Source organism: Rattus norvegicus, chromosome X (assembly GCF_021556685.1).
Source record: "Rattus norvegicus strain SHRSP/BbbUtx chromosome X, alternate assembly SHRSP_T2T, whole genome shotgun sequence".
NCBI classification, from domain to species: Eukaryota; Metazoa; Chordata; class Mammalia; order Rodentia; family Muridae; genus Rattus; species Rattus norvegicus.
The window spans coordinates 159,407,924-159,427,524 of record NC_141554.1 but is presented as its reverse complement, the minus strand read 5'-3'; the positions used below and the strand labels follow the sequence as shown (position 1 = coordinate 159,427,524).

At 40.2% G+C, this 19,601-nt stretch overlaps 2 pseudogenes; one reads left to right on the top strand and one right to left on the bottom strand.

Annotated features, from left to right (window-relative positions):
- Positions 1–20: 20 nt before the first annotated feature.
- Snu13l1 (small nuclear ribonucleoprotein 13 like 1) lies at positions 21–465 on the top strand (annotated as a pseudogene).
- Positions 466–12,660: 12,195 nt separating this feature from the next.
- On the bottom strand, positions 12,661–18,916 carry LOC147998404 (high mobility group protein B1-like; annotated as a pseudogene).
- Positions 18,917–19,601: the final 685 nt, after the last annotated feature.

The following is a 19,601-nucleotide window of genomic DNA, read 5'->3' as shown; positions in this document are numbered from 1 at the left end:
GGATTGGTTTCCGCTGCTTCTTCTGTCTGTCTGAGGTGGGCTGTTGTGAACTCTCGGTGAGGCCTGCGCACCGCAGCCATGACGGAGGCTGATGTGAACCCGAAGGCCTATCCCCTCGCAGATGCTCACCTCACCAAGAAGTTGCAGGACCTTGTTCAGCAGTCAAGTAACTACAAGCAGCTTCGGAAAGGAGCCAATGAAGACACCAAAACCCTCAACAGAGGTGTCTCTGAGTTCATTGTGATGGCAGCAGATGCTGAGCCCTTGGAGATCATCCTGCACCTCCCTCTGCTGTGTGAAGACAAGAATGTCCCCTACGTATTTGTGCACTCCAAGCAGGCTTTAGGACGGGCCCGTGGAGTCTCCAGGCCGGTCATCGCCTGTTCTGTAACCATCAAAGAAGGCTCTCAACTAAAGCAGCAGATCCAGTCCATTCAGCAGTCTATTGAACAGCTCCTGGTGTAGGCCGTGGCCTCTGCCCTCTCCTGTCTTCTCCCAACCTGAGTTTGTGTATCATATGTCTGTTGGTAGGTACTGTTTTCAGCCAGTTTCTATTATATTGTACTACATCTGATTTTGTATTTTTATTTTTGTCTGAACAGGGTTGTTTTTCACCATTTCCTCATCCTCTTCTGCCATTTTTTAGTTTCCCCTTTTAATTGAAATGATAGCTAAGATAGGTGAAAGGCAGAATGTCACCATTTAACAACAAGAAGAACCAGGAGAAACTTACGCCAGGGATAGTAGATACTTTATTGGTCCTTGTGCTTTTGATGTAAGATCTCTCTAAATGCTACTGTGACTGGGGAACTTTCTTTGGGTAGCAGTCCCTCCCACCCCTTATCATTTGAAAAAGTTTGATAATGTTAGGCCTATTGTCCAGGTGCCATTTATTGGTAACCTTATATTCTCCCATACCCGAGGCAGTAACAGCTCAAAGGGATTCTGGGGAAACTGTGGCTGTTTGGCTGGAGCGTACAGCAGAGACAGTGCTAGCAGGAAACAGCCTCTCCTTGGTAAATGGGGAGTTCTTGTGGAGCCCTCATCCTCTTCCTCCCGCAACATGGTCAGGTGTATTCTCCCTCCATGAAGAAGGTGATTACATGTTCACTGTCGAGCATGCTAATAAATATGTTTAAAAAAAAAAGAAAAGGTAATGAGGGTGAAGTTCCTAAAATTCATTATATACATATATGAAACTGTCAAAAAATGAAAAAAAATCTAGTTGAAAATGCAATCTATAATTTTGGAAAAATTCACAAATGATATCTGTGTAAATGGAGTTATATTCAGAATATATAAAATAAATATAACAGTGAACAAATGATAAACGGCCAATGTCTAATATGGAAAACAGATTTGAACAGACACTCTGCCAAAGGAGCTTCGTTGTTGGCAGACAAACACATGAAAAATGCCCAGGATAATTAGTCTTTTCTAAAATTAAAGTTAGAACTTCAATGAAATGTAACTACCTACACATTAGAAGTGCTAAACTTCAAAGCTCAGCCTATAATAAGTGTTGGCTGGGATGCAGAGCATGTAGATCATGTACATGCTACTTTTGGGAATATGAAGTATTAGTTTGGGGGAAAATACTTTGTCAACCTAATTAACAATTAAATGTGCATCTTTATATGAATTAGCAGTACTATTTCCAAATTTTTATGTGAGTAGTGAAAGCAAGTCCATTCATAGATTTATAGCAAATGTTGATGATAACTGTATTTGTCAAATAGCAATCAACATATGATTGAATCAATGATTGTGTTATATACTACTAAAAATACAAATAAAATATTGATATGTGTTACAACATAGATACCTCTCAAAATAACTATGCTGACTGACAGAAGGTAGTCAAAAAGTGTTTGTGACGTTATTTACATGACACTTTATAGAATGCAAACTAGTTAAGGTTTGGATCTGGAGTCCCACAGGAGCTCATATGTTTTAGGCTTGGTCTCTATTGCAGCATTGTAGAGAGGTGAAGATTTTGAGAGGATATTAATGTCATAAGGTCTCCAACTTCATCAATGAATTCACTGAAGAAGTGTGAACTTCAAGAGGTGGAGCTTAGTTGGAAAAAGTAATTTATTGGAGGAGTACCTTTTAAAACTATATTTGTTCTCAGCTCCTTTCCATTGTTACTTGATTCCTTGCCAGCATGAGGAAAGCGTCTCTACTCTACCATGCCCTGTCTGTCTTCATTAGAACCAGAAACATCAGAGCCAAGTGGCCATACAGTGACACCTCTGAAACAAGTAGCCAGAAGAATCCTTTACCCACTTAATTTAATTTTTTCAGAAAAGTTATCACAGTGGTGGAATCAAACACAGTATTCTACTGTAACTAAAGGAAATATCACTATTATGAATCTAGGTGTGCAGAGGGTTGGAAAAATATTTACAGGAAAATGGGAATTCATGTTGATATCCCTTCTTGTTAGGGACTGAACTCAAAGTCTTGGTCAAGCTAGGCAAGTACTCTAGCCTCACCCCTTGGTTTTGCATGATGAGGTCTTGCTATATAGCTAAGTCTGACTTTGAATTCTCAATCTTCCTGGTTCAGCCTTCTGAGCACTGAAATTGTAGGTATGTGCCACCATATTTGACTTGTAGTATTAGTTTTTCAGATACATATATAACTCAAAGTGCATACTTTATACATGTGCATTTGACTGTGTATTGATTATACTTCAGTATCTGAAAATAGTTTACATGAAACAAAAACAAGGTCTAACAGCCTTGTTACTTGGAACTCAGCCTTATAATTTTGTACCATTCTTCACATTATCTTTAGCTTTTCCACTTCTATGATTCCAATAACCAGCTTTGCCGATGGATGCTTACCCCAATATTCTGTCATACTCTCTCTTTTCCTTTTGTCCTTCCTATCCCCTCCATCCATCCATCTATCCCTCTCTCTTTCTCTGTAAACCCATGTAAGAAGGTTTGGGGAATAATTTTTAGTTTTCCTGTAGAACAACCTGCAAAAAGTCAAGTGGATTCCTATACAGGATAGATGTTGCAGAAAGCTGTAATGTCTTTCATTTTGCAATGATAATACTGGAGCTGTAAGTGAAAACAGTTAGAGATAAAATGGCCAGAAATGCATAAATTGGGTGGCTCCTTTTATGAACACAATTTTAAGAAGTGACCCATTTTTACTCTTAGAAAATAACTCTCATTTGGTCTATTTTAATCCTCCCAATTTATTTTAAAGCTGACATCATATCTGCTCTGCTCTAAGTATTATAATGGCCTTTGGCCAAACCAGTGCAACCCTGCTGTGATCAGAATACCAGGGAAATGTTCTAATGAAGAAAACAGTCAAATTGCAGCTATGTCTTATAAGAGTGCCTTCAAAGTTAGATTTGATTCTGCCTTTAGTCTTGAGGAGTCAATGACACCTTGTACTACATGGGTTCTTAACCCTAATATAATCATGCTGTGAGAATGTACCGAAAGGTAGACTGGAGGGGAGATCTAAGTTTTCACGATTTTCTTGTCTTCCTTTTAAAGTTATGCCTAGGTAATATCATCTTCCAATTTTAAATCGTTAATGGAGTTACCTTGTGAATGCAAGGGGAGGTACGAGCTTCCCATGTGTGGATAGACCTGTAATAGTGACCTTGAAGTCAGCAGTTTTGAGTCTTATTTGAGTCTTACCGCCTCTCTGCCTCATTCTTTGTTCTTTTTGGCTCACTTACCTAGGCAGTTGGCCTCCTTGCTATTCCTCAAACATTCTAGGCATGCTTCTGCCCTAGGGCTTTGTCACTGGCTAGAAGTCCCTTTGCACACACTGTTCTGCTATCAGACAGCCTCAGTGCAGGCCCTCAATCCTTCACGTTTCTGCTCCAGTGTCAACTTTGTAATGCAACTTACCAATTCTTTCTGGCTCAGAGTTTACTTTTCATTTTGGCCATTTTGTAACTTTAACTCTACTAAATACTTGAATTATATTTGTCACTCATTGGCTGCTCACCCCTGCAGGAAGTGAAACTCCACAAGAGAAGAATCTTTGTTTTGTTTTCTCTAGGATCCCAAGCTTCTATCAGTTTCTAGTACAAAGCAGGGGCTCCATCACTACATGCTGAAAATTAACTGTGGCTTGAAGATTTTCAAGGTAATTTGACAACATTTGATTTTCAGTCTTTGTACAGCCCCATCTTCTCCCTTCAGGGCCCAAGATACATAAAATGAAACTGAACATACTCTCAGGTTCAAGCTACATTAATGTTGTTGAATGCTATAAGGTTCTCTTTGTCTTACAGATGGTCCCTGACTTGTAATGACTCAATTTGTGTGTATTTGTGTGTGTATTTGTGTGTGTGTGTGTGTGTGTGTGTGTGTGTGTGTGTGTGTTTCAACTTTGAAGCAAAAGGGATTCAGTAGAAATCACATAGAGTCTTGAATTTTGAACTTTTTCAGTCTAGTCATGATTTCTTCTGACACTGGACAGTGACATGGAGCCTTAGCTCCCAGGAAACCATAGGTTCAGTAGGGCATCAGCTATAATCTGTAGTAGACCATGAGTACCCGTGACTAAATGCACTACTTTCTATTAGTAAGGTTTTGTAACAATTGTTTGTTCCTCCTCGCTTTGGGTTTTGCCTAAAGAAGGTAATTTCCATGTATTTTTTAAAAACATCGTAAAGATTGTGGCAAAAATACATTTTCCTGATGTGTTTGCTAGGCATCTACTGTTATGTAAAATCATTTGAGAACAGTTTGTTCTTAAACTTCACTCTATTAATGTGGCAGCATAGGAATGCAATTGGCTTTCAAAACAAATTCCCTCTGAGTTTTCATTAGCAGCTTTCATTGTTGCCCACTATTTCCAGCATTGCCCCTTTACAGAGATCATAATAAAATCCAACTTCCAGGCATGCCATTTTGGTTTGTTTTTTCATCAGATTGCAACAACTAAAGTACTTTCTTTGTAGGTAACAAAGGCTTATCAGGATGTTTTGCTATGTTGATATTGCTACCTCCAAATCCTTTGAGAATCTTGTAGACAATTCTTGTACATTTCTGCTAAAGTCCTGGAGCAATAGTGTATCACTCAAGGGATTCTTGATTTCATATGTTTGTACTGTGTTTATGTCATTTCTATCTCCTTTTTCTCCCTGTAACTCTCCCTGTTCTCCCTGCCCCTGCCAACCCCCTCATAGATTCATGGCCTCTTGTTCTTTAATATTATTGTTTTACACATTGCATGCATCTAACCTGGGGAGTCCCTTTAGGGTACTCTTTTGTATACCTGCTTAGATCTGCCCACTTGGTATTAGATAGCCAAATCCTTGGGCCCTCATCCCTGGAGAAGACTAATTCTCCCTCTCTTAGCAGCCATGAACTGTTTATAGCTCTTCATGCATCTGTAGGGCCTTGTGCAATTTCCTCCACTCACACTGGGATGTCAGCTGGTGTAGTCATTGTTCAGGTCTTGTTTAGGCAACCAGATTGTTGAGATTTTATTGCTGCAGCTTACCCCATCATATATGGAGGACACTGTCTAACAGCAAGTTCCTTCTCTCTTAAAATCTTTTTTTTTTCTATTTTTTTTTTTATTAACTTGAGTATTTCTTATATACATTTCGAGTGTTATTCCCTTTCCCGGTTTCCGGGCAAACATCCCCCTCCCCCCTCCCCTTCCTTATGGGTGTTCCCCTCCCAACCCTCCCCCCATTGCCGCCCTCCCCCCATAGACTAGTTCACTGTGGGTTCAGTCTTAGCAGGACCCAGGGCTTCCCCTTCCACTGGTGCTCTTACTAGGATATTCATTGCTACCTATGGGGTCAGAGTCCAGGGTCAGTCCATGTATAGTCTTTAGGTAGTGGCTTAGTCCCTGGAAGCTCTGGTTGCTTGGCATTGTTGTACTTTTGGGGTCTCGAGCCCCTTCAAGCTCTTCCAGTTCTTTCTCTGATTCCTTCAATAGGGGACCTATTCTCAGTTCAGTGGTTTGCTGCTGGCATTCGCCTCTATATTTGCTGTATTCTGGCTGTGTCTCTCAGGAGCGATCTACATCCGGCTCCTGTCGGTCTGCACTTCTTTGCTTCATCCATCTTGTCTAATTGGGTGGCTGTATATGTATGGGCCACATGTGGGGCAGGCTCTGAATGGGTGTTCCTTCAGTCTCTGTTTTAATCTTTGCCTCTCCCTTCCCTGCCAAGGGTATTCTTTTTCCTCATTTAAAGAAGGAGTGAAGCATTCACATTTTGATCATCCGTCTTGAGTTTCGTTTGTTCTAGGGATCTAGGGTAATTCAAGCATTTGGGCTAATAGCCACTTATCAATGAGTGCATACCATGTATGTCTTTCTGTGATTGGGTTAGCTCACTCAGGATGATATTTTCCAGTTCCAACCATTTGCCTACGAATTTCATAAACTCGTTGTTTTTGATAGCTGAGTAATATTCCATTGTGTAGATGTACCACATTTTCTGTATCCATTCCTCTGTTGAAGGGCATCTGGGTTCTTTCCAGCTTCTGGCTATTATAAATAAGGCTGCGATGAACATAGTGGAGCACGTGTCTCTTTTATATGTTGAGGCATCTTTTGGGTATATGCCCAAGAGAGGTATAGCTGGATCATCAGGCAGTTCAATGTCCAATTTTCTGAGGAACCTCCAGACTGATTTCCAGAATGGTTTTACCAGTCTGCAATCCCACCAACAATGGAGGAGTGTTCCTCTTTCTCCACATCCTCGCCAGCATCTGCTGTCACCTGAGTTTTTGATCTTAGCCAATCGCACTGGTGTGAGGTGAAATCTCAGGGTTGTTTTGATTTGCATTTCCCTTATGACTAAAGATGTTGAACATTTCTTTAGGTGTTTCTCAGCCATTCGGCATTCCTCAGCTGTGAATTCTTTGTTTAGCTCTGAACCCCATTTTTTAATAGGGTTATTTGTTTCCCTGCGGTCTAACTTCTTGAGTTCTTTGTATATTTTGGAAATAAGGCCTCTATCTGTTGTAGGATTGGTAAAGATCTTTTCCCAATCTGTTGGTTGCCGTTTTGTCCTAACCACAGTGTCCTTTGCCTTACAGAAGCTTTGCAGTTTTATGAGATCCCATTTGTCGATTCTTGATCTTAGAGCATAAGCCATTGGTGTTTTGTTCAGGAAATTTTTTCCAGTGCCCATGTGTTCCAGATGCTTCCCTAGTTTTTCTTCTATTAGTTTGAGTGTGTCTGGTTTGATGTGGAGGTCCTTGATCCACTTGGACTTAAGCTTTGTACAGGGTGATAAGCATGGATCGATCTGCATTCTTCTACATGTTGCCCTCCAGTTGAACCAGCACCATTTGCTGAAAATACTATCTTTTTTCCATTGGATGGTTTTGGCTCCTTTGTCAAAAATCAAGTGACCATAGGTGTGTGGGTTCATTTCTGGGTCTTCAATTCTATTCCATTGGTCTATCTGTCTGTCTCTGTACCAATACCATGCAGTTTTTATCACTATTGCTCTGTAATACTGCTTGAGTTCAGGGATAGTGATTCCCCCTGAAGTCCTTTTATTGTTGAGGATAGCTTTAGCTATCCTGGGTTTTTTGTTATTCCAGATGAATTTGCAAATTGTTCTGTCTAACTCTTTGAAGAATTGGATTGGTATTTTGATGGGGATTGCATTGAATCTGTAGATTGCTTTTGGTAAAATGGCCATTTTTACCATATTAATCCTGCCAATCCATGAGCATGGGAGATCTTTCCATCTTCTGAGGTCTTCTTCAATTTCTTTCCTCAGTGTCTTGAAGTTCTTATTGTACAGATCTTTTACTTGCTTGGTTAAAGTCACACCGAGGTACTTTATATTATTTGGGTCTATTATGAAGGGTGTCGTTTCCCTAATTTCTTTCTCGGCTTGTTTCTCTTTTGTATAGAGGAAGGCAACTGATTTATTTGAGTTAATTTTATACCCAGCCACTTTGCTGAAGTTGTTTATCAGCTTTAATAGTTCTCTGGTGGAACTTTTGGGATCACTTAAATATACTATCATGTCATCTGCAAATAGTGATATTTTGACCTCTTCTTTTCCGATCTGTATCCCTTTGATCTCCTTTTGTTGTCTGATTGCTCTGGCTAGAACTTCAAGAACTATATTGAATAAGTAGGGAGAGAGTGGGCAGCCTTGTCTAGTCCCTGATTTTAGTGGGATTGCTTCAAGTTTCTCTCCATTTAGTTTAATGTTAGCAACTGGTTTGCTGTATATGGCTTTTACTATGTTTAGGTATGGGCCTTGAATTCCTATTCTTTCCAGGACTTTTATCATGAAGGGGTGTTGAATTTTGTCAAATGCTTTCTCAGCATCTAATGAAATGATCATGTGGTTCTGTTCTTTCAGTTTGTTTATATAATGGATCACGTTGATGGTTTTCCGTATATTAAACCATCCCTGCATGCCTGGGATGAAGCCTACTTGATCATGGTGGATGATTGTTTTGATGTGCTCTTGAATTCGGTTTGCCAGAATTTTATTGAGTATTTTTGCGTCGATATTCATAAGGGAAATTGGTCTGAAGTTCTCTTTCTTTGTTGTGTCTTTGTGTGGTTTAGGTATAAGAGTAATTGTGGCTTCGTAGAAGGAATTCGGTAGTGCTCCATCTGTTTCAATTTTGTAGAATAGTTTGGATAATATTGGTATGAGGTCTTCTATGAAGGTTTGATAGAATTCTGCACTAAACCCGTCTGGACCTGGGCTCTTTTTGGTTGGGAGACCTTTAATGACTGCTTCTATTTCCTTAGGAGTTATGGGGTTGTTTAACTGGTTTATCTGTTCCTGATTTAACTTCGATACCTGGTATCTGTCTAGGAAATTGTCCATTTCCTGAAGATTTTCAAATTTTGTTGAATATAGGTTTTTATAGTAAGATCTGATGATTTTTTGAATTTCCTCCGAATCTGTAGTTATGTCTCCCTTTTCATTTCTGATTTTGTTAATTTGGACACACTCTCTGTGTCCTCTCGTTAGTCTGGCTAAGGGTTTATCTATCTTGTTGATTTTCTCAAAGAACCAACTTTTGGTTCTGTTGATTCTTTCTATGGTCCTTTTTGTTTCTACTTGGTTGATTTCAGCTCTGAGTTTGATTATTTCCTGCCTTCTACTCCTCCTGGGTGTATTTGCTTCTTTTTGTTCTAGAGCTTTTAGGTGTGCTGTCAAGCTGCTGACATATGCTCTTTCCTGTTTCTTTCTGCAGGCACTCAGCGCTATGAGTTTTCCTCTTAGCACAGCTTTCATTGTGTCCCATAAGTTTGAGTATGTTGTATCTTCATTTTCATTAAATTCTAAAAAGTTTTTAATTTCTTTCTTTATTTCTTCCTTGACCAGGTTATCATTGAGTAGAGCATTGTTCAATTTCCACGTATATGTGGGCATTCTTCCCTTATTGTTATTGAAGACCAGTTTTAGGCCGTGGTGGTCCGATAGCACGCATGGGATTATTTCTATCTTTCTGTACCTGTTGAGGCCCGTTTTTTGACCAATTATATGGTCAATTTTGGAGAAAGTACCATGAGGAGCTGAGAAGAAGGTATATCCTTTTGTTTTAGGATAGAATGTTCTATAAATATCCGTTAAGTCCATTTGGCTCATGACTTCTCTTAGTCTGTCTACATCACTGTTTAATTTCTGTTTCCATGATCTGTCCATTGATGAGAGTGGGGTGTTGAAATCTCCCACTATTATTGTGTGAGGTGCAATGTGTGTTTTGAGCTTTAGTAAGGTTTCTTTTACATATGTAGGTGCCCTTGTATTTGGGGCATAGATATTTAGGATTGAGAGTTCATCTTGGTTGATTTTTCCTTTGATGAATATGAAGTGTCCTTCCTTATCTTTTTTGATGACTTTTAGTTGGAAATTGATTTTATTTGATATTAGAATGGCTACTCCAGCTTGCTTCTTCCGACCATTTGCTTGGAAAGTTGTTTTCCAGCCTTTCACTCTGAGGTAGTGTCTGTCTTTGTCTCTGAGGTGTGTTTCCTGTAGGCAGCAGAATGCAGGGTCCTCGTTGCGTATCCAGTTTGTTAATCTATGTCTTTTTATTGGGGAGTTGAGGCCATTGATATTGAGAGATATTAAGGAATAGTGATTATTGCTTCCCGTTATATTCATATTTGATGTGAGGTTATGTTTGTGTGCTTTCATTCTCTTTGTTTTGTTGCCAAGACGATTAGTTTCTTGCTTCTTCTAGGGTATAGCTTGCCTCCTTATGTTGGGCTTTACCATTTATTATCCTTTGTAGTGCTGGATTTGTAGAAAGATATTGTGTAAATTTGGTTTTGTCATGGAATATCTTGGTTTCTCCATCAATGTTAATTGAGAGTTTTGCTGGATACAGTAATCTGGGCTGGCATTTGTGTTCTCTTAGGGTCTGTATGACATCAGTCCAGGATCTTCTGGCCTTCATAGTTTCTGGCGAGAAGTCTGGTGTGATTCTGATAGGTCTGCCTTTATATGTTACTTGACCTTTTTCCCTTACTGCTTTTAATATTCTTTCTTTATTTTGTGCGTTTGGTGTTTTGACAATTATGTGACGGGAGGTGTTTCTTTTCTGGTCCAATCTATTTGGAGTTCTGTAGGCTTCCTGTATGTCTATGGGTATCTCTTTTTTTAGGTTAGGGAAGTTTTCTTCTATGATTTTGTTGAAGATATTTACTGGTCCTTTGAGCTGGGAGTCTTCACTCTCTTCTATACCTATTATCCTTCGGTTTGATCTTCTCATTGAGTCCTGGATTTCCTGTATGTTTTGGACCAGTAGCTTTTTCCGCTTTACATTATCTTTGACAGTTGAGTCAATGATTTCTATGGAATCTTCTGCTCCTGAGATTCTCTCTTCCATCTCTTGTATTCTGTTGGTGAAGCTTGTATCTACAGCTCCTTGTCTCTTCTTTTGGTTTTCTATATCCAGGGTTGTTTCCATGTGTTCTTTCTTGATTGCTTCTATTTCCATTTTTAATTCCTTCAACTGTTTGATTGTGTTTTCCTGGAATTCTTTCAGGGATTTTTGCGATTCCTCTCTGTAGGCTTCTACTTGTTTATTAATGTTTTCCTGTGCTTCCCTAAGTGTGTTCAGGTCTTTCCTGAAGTCCTCCAGCATCATGATCAAATATGATTTTGAAACTAGATCTTGCTTTTCTGGTGTGTTTGGATATTCCATGTTTGTTTTGGTGGGAGAATTGGGCTCCGATGATGGCATGTAGTCTTGGTTTCTGTTGCTTGGGTTCCTGCGCTTGCCTCTCGCCATCAGATTATCTCTAGTGTTACTTTGTTCTGCTATTTCTGACAGTGGCTAGACTGTCCTATAAGCCTGTGTGTCAGAAGTGCTGTATACCTGTTTTCCTCTCTTTCAGTCAGTTATGGGGACAGAGTGTTCTGCTTTCGGGCGTGTAGTTTTTCCTCTCTACAGGTCTTCAGCTGTTCCTGTGGGCCTGTGTCTTGAGTTCACCAGGCAGCTTTCTTGCAGCAGAAAATTTGGTCTTACCTGTGGTCCCGAGGCTCAGGTTTGCTCGTGGGGTGCTGTCCAGGGGCTCTCTGCAGCGGCAGCAACCAGGAAGACCTGTGCCGCCCCTTCCGGGAGCTTCAGTGCACCAGGGTTCCAGATGGTCTTTGGCTTTTTCCTCTGGCGTCCAAGATGTGTGTGCAGGGAGCAGTCTCTTCTGGTTTCCCAGGCCTGTCTGCCTCTCTGAAGGTTTAGCTCTCCCTCCCACGGGATTTGGGTGCAGAGAACTGTTTATCCGGTCTGTTTCCTTCAGGGTCCGGCGGTGTCTCCGGCAGGGGTCCTGCCGCTCCTGGGCCCTCCCCCACGGGAGCCCAGAGGCCTTATACAGTTTCCTCTTGGGCCAGGGATGTGGGCAGGGGTGAGCAGTGTTGGTGGTCTCTTCCGCTCTGCAGCCTCAGGAGTGCCCACCTGACCAGGCGGTTGGGTCTCTCTCTCACCGGGTCTGGGAGCAGAGAGCTGCTGCGGGCCGGGATCCGCGGGTGTGGGACTTCTCTCTTAAAATCTTAACCATCATGTTGGAATTCTAGTGGTTTTCTATCATAAAGATACTATAATTTAGTAATCACGGGGATTTTCCCTTTAAACCAATTTAGACTAATGGGCCTTTCAAGTAAAAGTGATATTTGAGAATCGTTCTCATTTTATTAGAGAAGATTATAAATTTAATGAAAAGCATATAGTCAATTTAAATAATGGTGTACCTCAAATTACATAAGATGATAATTAAACCAAGATCTCTATTATTCCTTCTTGTATGATTATATGTAGTATATGAGTAACTTGGGAGCTAAAACTTAGAATAAGCAAAGAAATTCACTTGTATAAAAAAAAGATTTGCAAGGCAGTTGAGGTCTGAAGAAGACTGACAGATGTTTAAAATGGACAAAAAAACCCAAAACACCCAAGCATTCCATTAACAAAGAAGTTATTGAGGTTCTTCTTAGTTATGATAGAAAACTTAATTTTAATGTATTTATTTATTCATTTATGAATGCCCCCTATATGAATGTCTATGTTATACATATATACATACACACTAACATACACATTGTATGTGTGTGTGTTTGTGTGTGTGTGTGTGTGTGTGTGTGTATCCAGCTCCTTCCTCCCTCCCTACCCAGGCCTCCCAAACATACACCCCTTTTATCTTCATGTATTATTCCTCCTATTCTGCCTCCTCCTCCTCCTCTCCTTCTTCTTCTTCCTTCTTTATAACACACTAAGTCCAATTACTGCTGCTTGAATGGACAGCCTATCAGTAACCACACCCCCAAAAGAAAAGTGACTGTCCTGCAGCCATCAATTGCAAATACCTCCTCATGTAGAACTAGAGCCTCCTGGCCCCCTCCCTGCTTCTATGCTGGAATTATTAACTGACTTTATCTCATGCAGTTCTTATTTAGATGACCATAGCTGCTGTCAGGCTTTCATTTCCTTAGCACTGATTTTAAGATGAAACATATATCTCTTGAGAGTAAGAAATATATGTTATTTTTTACTGGAGGGGGAAAGTATTTACTTTGACTTATAGACTATCAAGATGGGAAAGGAATGGTAGCAGTAACATGAGACAACAGCCACAGAAAACAAAGAACACTGATGTTAGTGCCCAGCTTGCTTTCTCCACTTTATACAGTCTAGGACCCCTGGCCCATGAAATGGTACCACCCAGATTCATGGTGGGTCTTCACCTTCAATTATGTTGATCTCAAAGATCGCTTGCAGATATACTCAGGGGTTTAAGAAAACTACAATTTTATCACATGGTTATCATTTCAAGTATTATAGCATACTTTGAGATTGATAATATAACAGGATTTAATTTTGATTAAGGAGATAGTAACTGACAGGAAGGGTTAATGTAATTTGTTTTGGAGGACTAGAACTAGAGAGGGTGACCCTAGTTTTGTTAGTTTATTTTATGCTATAAAGTGTTTTTTTTTCTTTCTTGACTGAAGTGTAACACATATACTTACTAATAATAACTTAAGAGCAAGGCATAACATTTTTGCCAGAAAGGAAGACAGAAATCATGGATTGGAAAATCGGTAAAATAAGGAAAGTTGTCTAACTTGAAGGAAAATATGAACATTTTTGAGTCTACCAGGCACCTGGAAAAACAAATGACAAAATTAAAAAACACATCAAAGTATCATTAAAATGGAATTCCAAAATACTAGTGATGAAGAGTAGATTCTAAATGTATTTTAAAGGACATATGTAAGTGGGTGCAAATTCAAAGCACAATGTGCTTAAATCACCTTTGCCATGCTTGGAAGCAGATCCATGGCTAAATGGCCAAGGTTCTGCTAACCAAAGGTCAAAGCCTAAACCAACATCAAGGCTCTAGCTCTATTTCAGGCCTAGGCTTCTGTGCCTGTCCCAACTCCAGCCTAGGTTCCCCAAGATTTTCATGTCTCTATGAATGTCCCATAGTAAAGGCCTCAATCTGCCAAGGTGAAGACAGATGGACTGCTGTGACACCCCCACACCATATTTTTTAACCTTTATAACCATGACAAAGCAGTTATAGAATGGAATGTAACTGCTATCCACCTTGACAACAGCAATGTAAGTGCAGAAGCAACATTGGGTAGGTGGGAGATATTTGTGAGTTTTTTTTTTTTTCTGGTGCAAGGGCATCTTGGCATACAGAAGCCAAGGAATTCCACAAAACCACAACATTCAACAAACCTTGAACAAGAACAAGAGATTTGTTGAGGAGAACAGAACAGTGGCTTCCTATGACTGGGAACAAAGACACCAGAGGGTTGTGTGCAGGGGAGGATTTTTATAGGTTTTTTAAAAAGCTTTTGTAGGGATCTAGTACGAAAATACAGCACTGCAGGAACTATAGTTTTGCTCCTATTCAGAGGTGGGGATTTCCAAGTCTCAGGAGTTCCAGGTCAAACCAGGGGTAGATTATGTTTCCCTTGGCCTTGGTCTTTGGCTGGAGGTTAAGTCAGGGACAGAGTGTTGTTTCCTTGGTCCCCTTTCCCTACAATGTTAAACGTGTTAAGTACTCTTGGTAGACAACAGGTCACATATACCAAGGTTGTTCAGGAAGGTTCTACTGGAGATGAAAGGTTTCTGTTACCTTGAGACATTATAGCCACTGTAATCTTGCACAAGCATAACTTAATTTCCTTAATGATACTGGCACAAACAAACCTGTACTTCTAGTCATCAGGGACAAGCATGTGTGCTATTTAGCATTTGGTATTGTTTATGGATACAGCATTGACTTTTATATTTGCCACCTTTGTCTTTGTTTTAGAATATACTCTGTCTACTTATATAAAAATAAAAGGTAAAGTCTTCTACCAAAATCAGTAGATGCAGCTTCAAGTATCTCATGTTGGCTTTTGTTCTTCTCAAAAAGGACTGACCTGGACTGTGTATTTTCATGTAAATAAAGCCTCTGATGCTCACACAGTTATAAAACTGCCTAATGAATCATGTTTTGGCCAAGGGCCCTTGCTGTTAAGTGAAAAAATGGAAGTACTAAAAAGGAAACCTGGGATTTGGGGATCCTGACTAAACAGAATGTTGGGATTATTACTGGCAGCAGTCATAGCTCACTGAAGTAGAAAATGTCTGCAAAGGGGATGAGAAATAAGAGTAAGAGGGTTGTAGAGCTGTGGTGATGACAAAACTTCTGAGATGAAACAAGAAGTGCTGCTTGTCTGTATGCTAATAGAAAAAACTAGTAGGACAGCCAAATAAAAGCCAATAGTACATTGTACCAGGTAAATTAAGTCAGCTTTAAATAAGACCAATGTGGTATGACTCTACTTACACAAGTTCCACCATAGTCAAGCTCTTTTAGTTAGAGGGCAGAATGGTATTTGCCTTGGAATGAGGAGCAGGCAAGGATGGGCAATGGGAAGTTGCTGTGCAATGGATATAGAGTTTCATTTTCACTAGGGGAAAATGTTCTGCTGATTGTCACACAAAAGAGTGAACACATTTAATTCCAAGTAAAATGCTTTGGATGGTTAATTGGATAGTATACATAAATGGTCAGACATTGTGTTGCTTAGTATTAATTATCAACCTGACACCTAGAGCCCAGGCTTCTGGACACACCTGTGAGGGATTATCTGGGTTAAGGTTAGCCTCTGAGATGTCTGTAAAGTATTGTCTTAATTAAGTTAACTGATGTGGGGATACCCACTTTAATTACATGCAAAGCCATTCCTTGAACAGGGCATCATGGACTGATTGAAGTGGAGAGAGCAAGCTGAACACTGACGGGCCTACCTTCATTCACTGCCCTTCAATCCTGACTGTATGTGTATTGTGACAATTCCCTCAAGTACCTGCTGCTGTGACTTCCCTCCCATGATGGAGTACAACCTGGAACTATGAGTTGAATAAGCTCTTTCTCCCCTAAGTTGCTTTTGTCAGAGGATTTTTACACAGCAAAAGGAAAATTAACTAAGACAACATAAACCTAAAATGTAATTGATTCTATTGTTGGTAATATTTTAAAATGTGAAAACATGTCTCTTTTACTGACATATAGAAAATTCCTGAGTGATTAAAATTCCAATTCTATTAGTTACTTAACTCTATAGAAATAGCTTTGACAACTCAGTACAATCCTTTCTGGCTTGGACACTGTCCTCTTGTCCATAACTTGTTAGACTAACCATAGATATTTGACACAATGTATCATTTCATACTGCATATAAAATGTCTCTGGAGAAGGTTAGGAGAGCAACTTGAAACAAGTACGGCACCGGGGGGGGGGGGAAGGTAGTTTTACTCATCTTTCAAATACAAGCACTTAGTTCTGTTTCTGTAAGAGCTTACACAGGCAAAAATGAGCCCTGCCTCTGCCTAAAGAATAACATGAGTGGTAACCATTCTTGACAAACAATATCCCTGGAAGGGGCTAACATGTCCTGCAGAAGCCAAAAGGCCAATGACTGTAGTACCAACAGCAGAACTGGCTGGATATGCCCTGGGAGCTCAGTCTAAGGGTGTTAGACAGTTCATAGCCTGTTCTTTAATTATTGTAGAGGGTGGACTATCCAAATAGAACCAGTGGTTCTTTTTCTATCAGGAGAGTGGCAACATCCTAGGGACCCCAAGATTTCCCACTATTAAGCCGTTAGAATACTCAAATGGCTTCTAGAAACAGTACTCCAAATCATGAGTTCTAGGTATGAATAAACCCATTGTTTCCTCAAATAAAAAATAACAAAAAAGAGATCCAGTATGTGTAAATCCAGGGCTACTTTCTCAGCTCAGCAGCAACCTCTCTTTTAGTATATCTGTCTGTGAAATGATAGAAAGAACAGGATATTTATAGGCTCAGTTGTGCTCCCTAAAATACATATGCTGATGTCCTAATCCCATATTTCAGCATGTGACTGACTGTGCTGGGTGGTAAGACTTCTAAAGAGGTTATTAAGTCACGCCCTGATACAGTAGGACTGGTACCTTGTAAGATAATGCAATTTGGACACACACACACACACACACGCACACACACACACACACACACACACACACACGAGAGGAAGAGAGAGAGAGAGAGAGAGAGAGAGAGAGAGAGAGAGAGAGAGAGAGAGAGAGAGGACTAATGGGCCATGAGGAAAAAAGGGCTGTCTACATACCCATAACCCATAGGAATTGTTCTTAGGAGAAAGACTTGCTGATGTTTAATCCTGGACTTCCAGTCTCCTGTGAGGAATTAAGTTACTACTTAATCCCACCAGAATGAGCTCCTGCAAACCTGTATACTAAGGAACCTGGGTTGTCTTTTCTATAGTCTCCTCTAATCCAAACAGCCTATTCATTGAGTGCAGTACTAGTCAACTCAGAGCCATTGAGAACTTACTAGAACATAAGCTGTTGAGCTTTATCCCAGAGTTTCTGCCAGAGCAGTTCCAAGTTAGGGCCAGAGAATCTCCAGTTTTCAAACATTTATTTATTTATTTATTTATTTATTTATTTATTTATTTATTTATTTATTGTGTGTCTATGTAACTCTGTGTGTATGCATGCATGCCATGACACATGTAGATGGAGAACAGAGGGCAATTTGTGGGAGTTTGTTTTCTCTTTCTCTTATATGGGCCTAAGGATCAAACTCAGGTTTTTAGACTTGATGGCTGGTACTTTTACCCATGGAGCAATTTCATTGTTCTGAGAGTCTCCATTTTTTTTAATAAAAAATGTATTTACTTAGAAGCTTTCAGAATGTCAACAAAACAGCTGAAATTTTTCTTTTTGCAATTACAGAGTGGTATTCAGTTAACAGAACAACAATTATCTTCCTATAAGCTGCATCAACCCAAAAATAAAACCTAAACAAAACAAAACAAAACCACAAAAACCAAACTACTATCCCCATATATAACTAATTTGTGCTGTACATCAACAAGAACCTGCTTTAAATTTCCATGCTAATTTACAACCCCCAGACTGTACCAGGCAAGGTTAGTGGCTATTGAAAATACCACCAGGACAGGGCTAGCTAAAGACACATTCAGGACTGTGCTGACTACACAAAAAGACACTGTACAGTTTAAAAACAAATCTTTTTTTTCTTTTTCTTTTTCTTTTTTTTTTTTTTTCGGAGCTGGGGACCAAACCCAGGACCTTGCATTTGCTAGGCAAGCGCTCTACCACTGAGCTAAATCCCCAACCCTTAAAAACAAATCTTACACAGCCTTACATTTCAATTTTTTCTTTAAAAGGAGTGAGTTGTGTACAGGGGGATTAAATGCTTTATAGACAAGAAAAAAACTGCACTAGAACAAACTTATCATCATCTTCATCCTCTTCCTCCTCCTCATCTTCCTTTTCCTTCTCTTACTTGCCCTTTTCAGCCTTGACAACCCCCCTTTTCGCTGCATCAGGTTTTCCTTTAGCTCTGTAGGCAGCAATGTCCTTCTCATACTTCTCCTTCAGCTTGGCAGCCTTCTTTTCATAGGACTGCTTGTCGTCTGCGGCAGTGTTGTTCCACATCTCCCCTAGTTTCTTTGCAACATCACTAATGGGTAAGCCAGGATGCTCGCCTTTGATTTTTGGGCGGTACTCAGAACAGAACAAGAAGAAGGCCGAAGGAGGCCTCTTCAAACACTGGGGTCCTTGAACTTCTTTTTGGTCTCCCCTTTGGTGGGGGGGGGTGTAGGTTTTCATTTCTCTTTCATAGCGAGCCTTATCAGCCTTTGCCATATCTTCATATTTCCCCTTTTCTTTAGCAGACATGTTTTTCCACCTCTCTGAGCACTTCTAGGAGAACTCTGAGAAGTTGACAGAAGCATCCGGGTGCTTCTTCTTGTGCTCCTCCCGGCAGGTTTGCACAAAGAATGCATGTGAGGACATTTTGCCTCTCCGCTTCTTAGACTCTCCTTTGCCCATGTTTAGTTGATTTTCCTCCGCGAGGCACAGAGTCGCCCAGTGCCTGTCCGGCTCTCTCTTGCCCAGACACTGTCTCTATGGAACTCAGTGTACTGCAATGGCTGTGAGAGACGAGAGTCTCCATTTTTAACAAGCTCTCACAAGATGCTTAATGTGGGTCCATTGACCACCCGTGATGCTTGATTCTGATCCGTAGCACACAGTGGCAATAATGCATGGCTGACCTGGCAATCATGATGATCACATGGCAGTGCAGCTGATAGAATGACTATGTGAAGATATTAACCACAAGTGACATTTTGAGTCCCTTTCTAAGTGCAGGTGGTGATATGATGGATAGAAACTGCCTTTATTCTAAAGAGTGAGCTGGTAGATAATGGGGTAGCATTGGGTGACATTTTCAGAGGTGACCTCTGTGTAAAATCCCCTACAGTTACCTAGAACTAGCATCTAAGTAAAATACTGTCAGTGCAGTGGGGGCATCCCTCTAATGGTGACCTTAAAGTTTTTAAGATACTAGCCAGCAGGAGAGGTCTTCTTTTTCAGTCTGATGTCCTTAAGCGTCTGCCTACAGTAAAGAGCCAGCCCAAAGCCATCCAGTTATATAGCAAAAGTATGTGCTTTTGACCATGAGAACATACATAAAGTTGATATTGGATTCTGAAAACCTTCTTTCCTGATGCAGCCTTGTGAGATTGTGAGCAGAGTATGTAGCTATGTTGCACG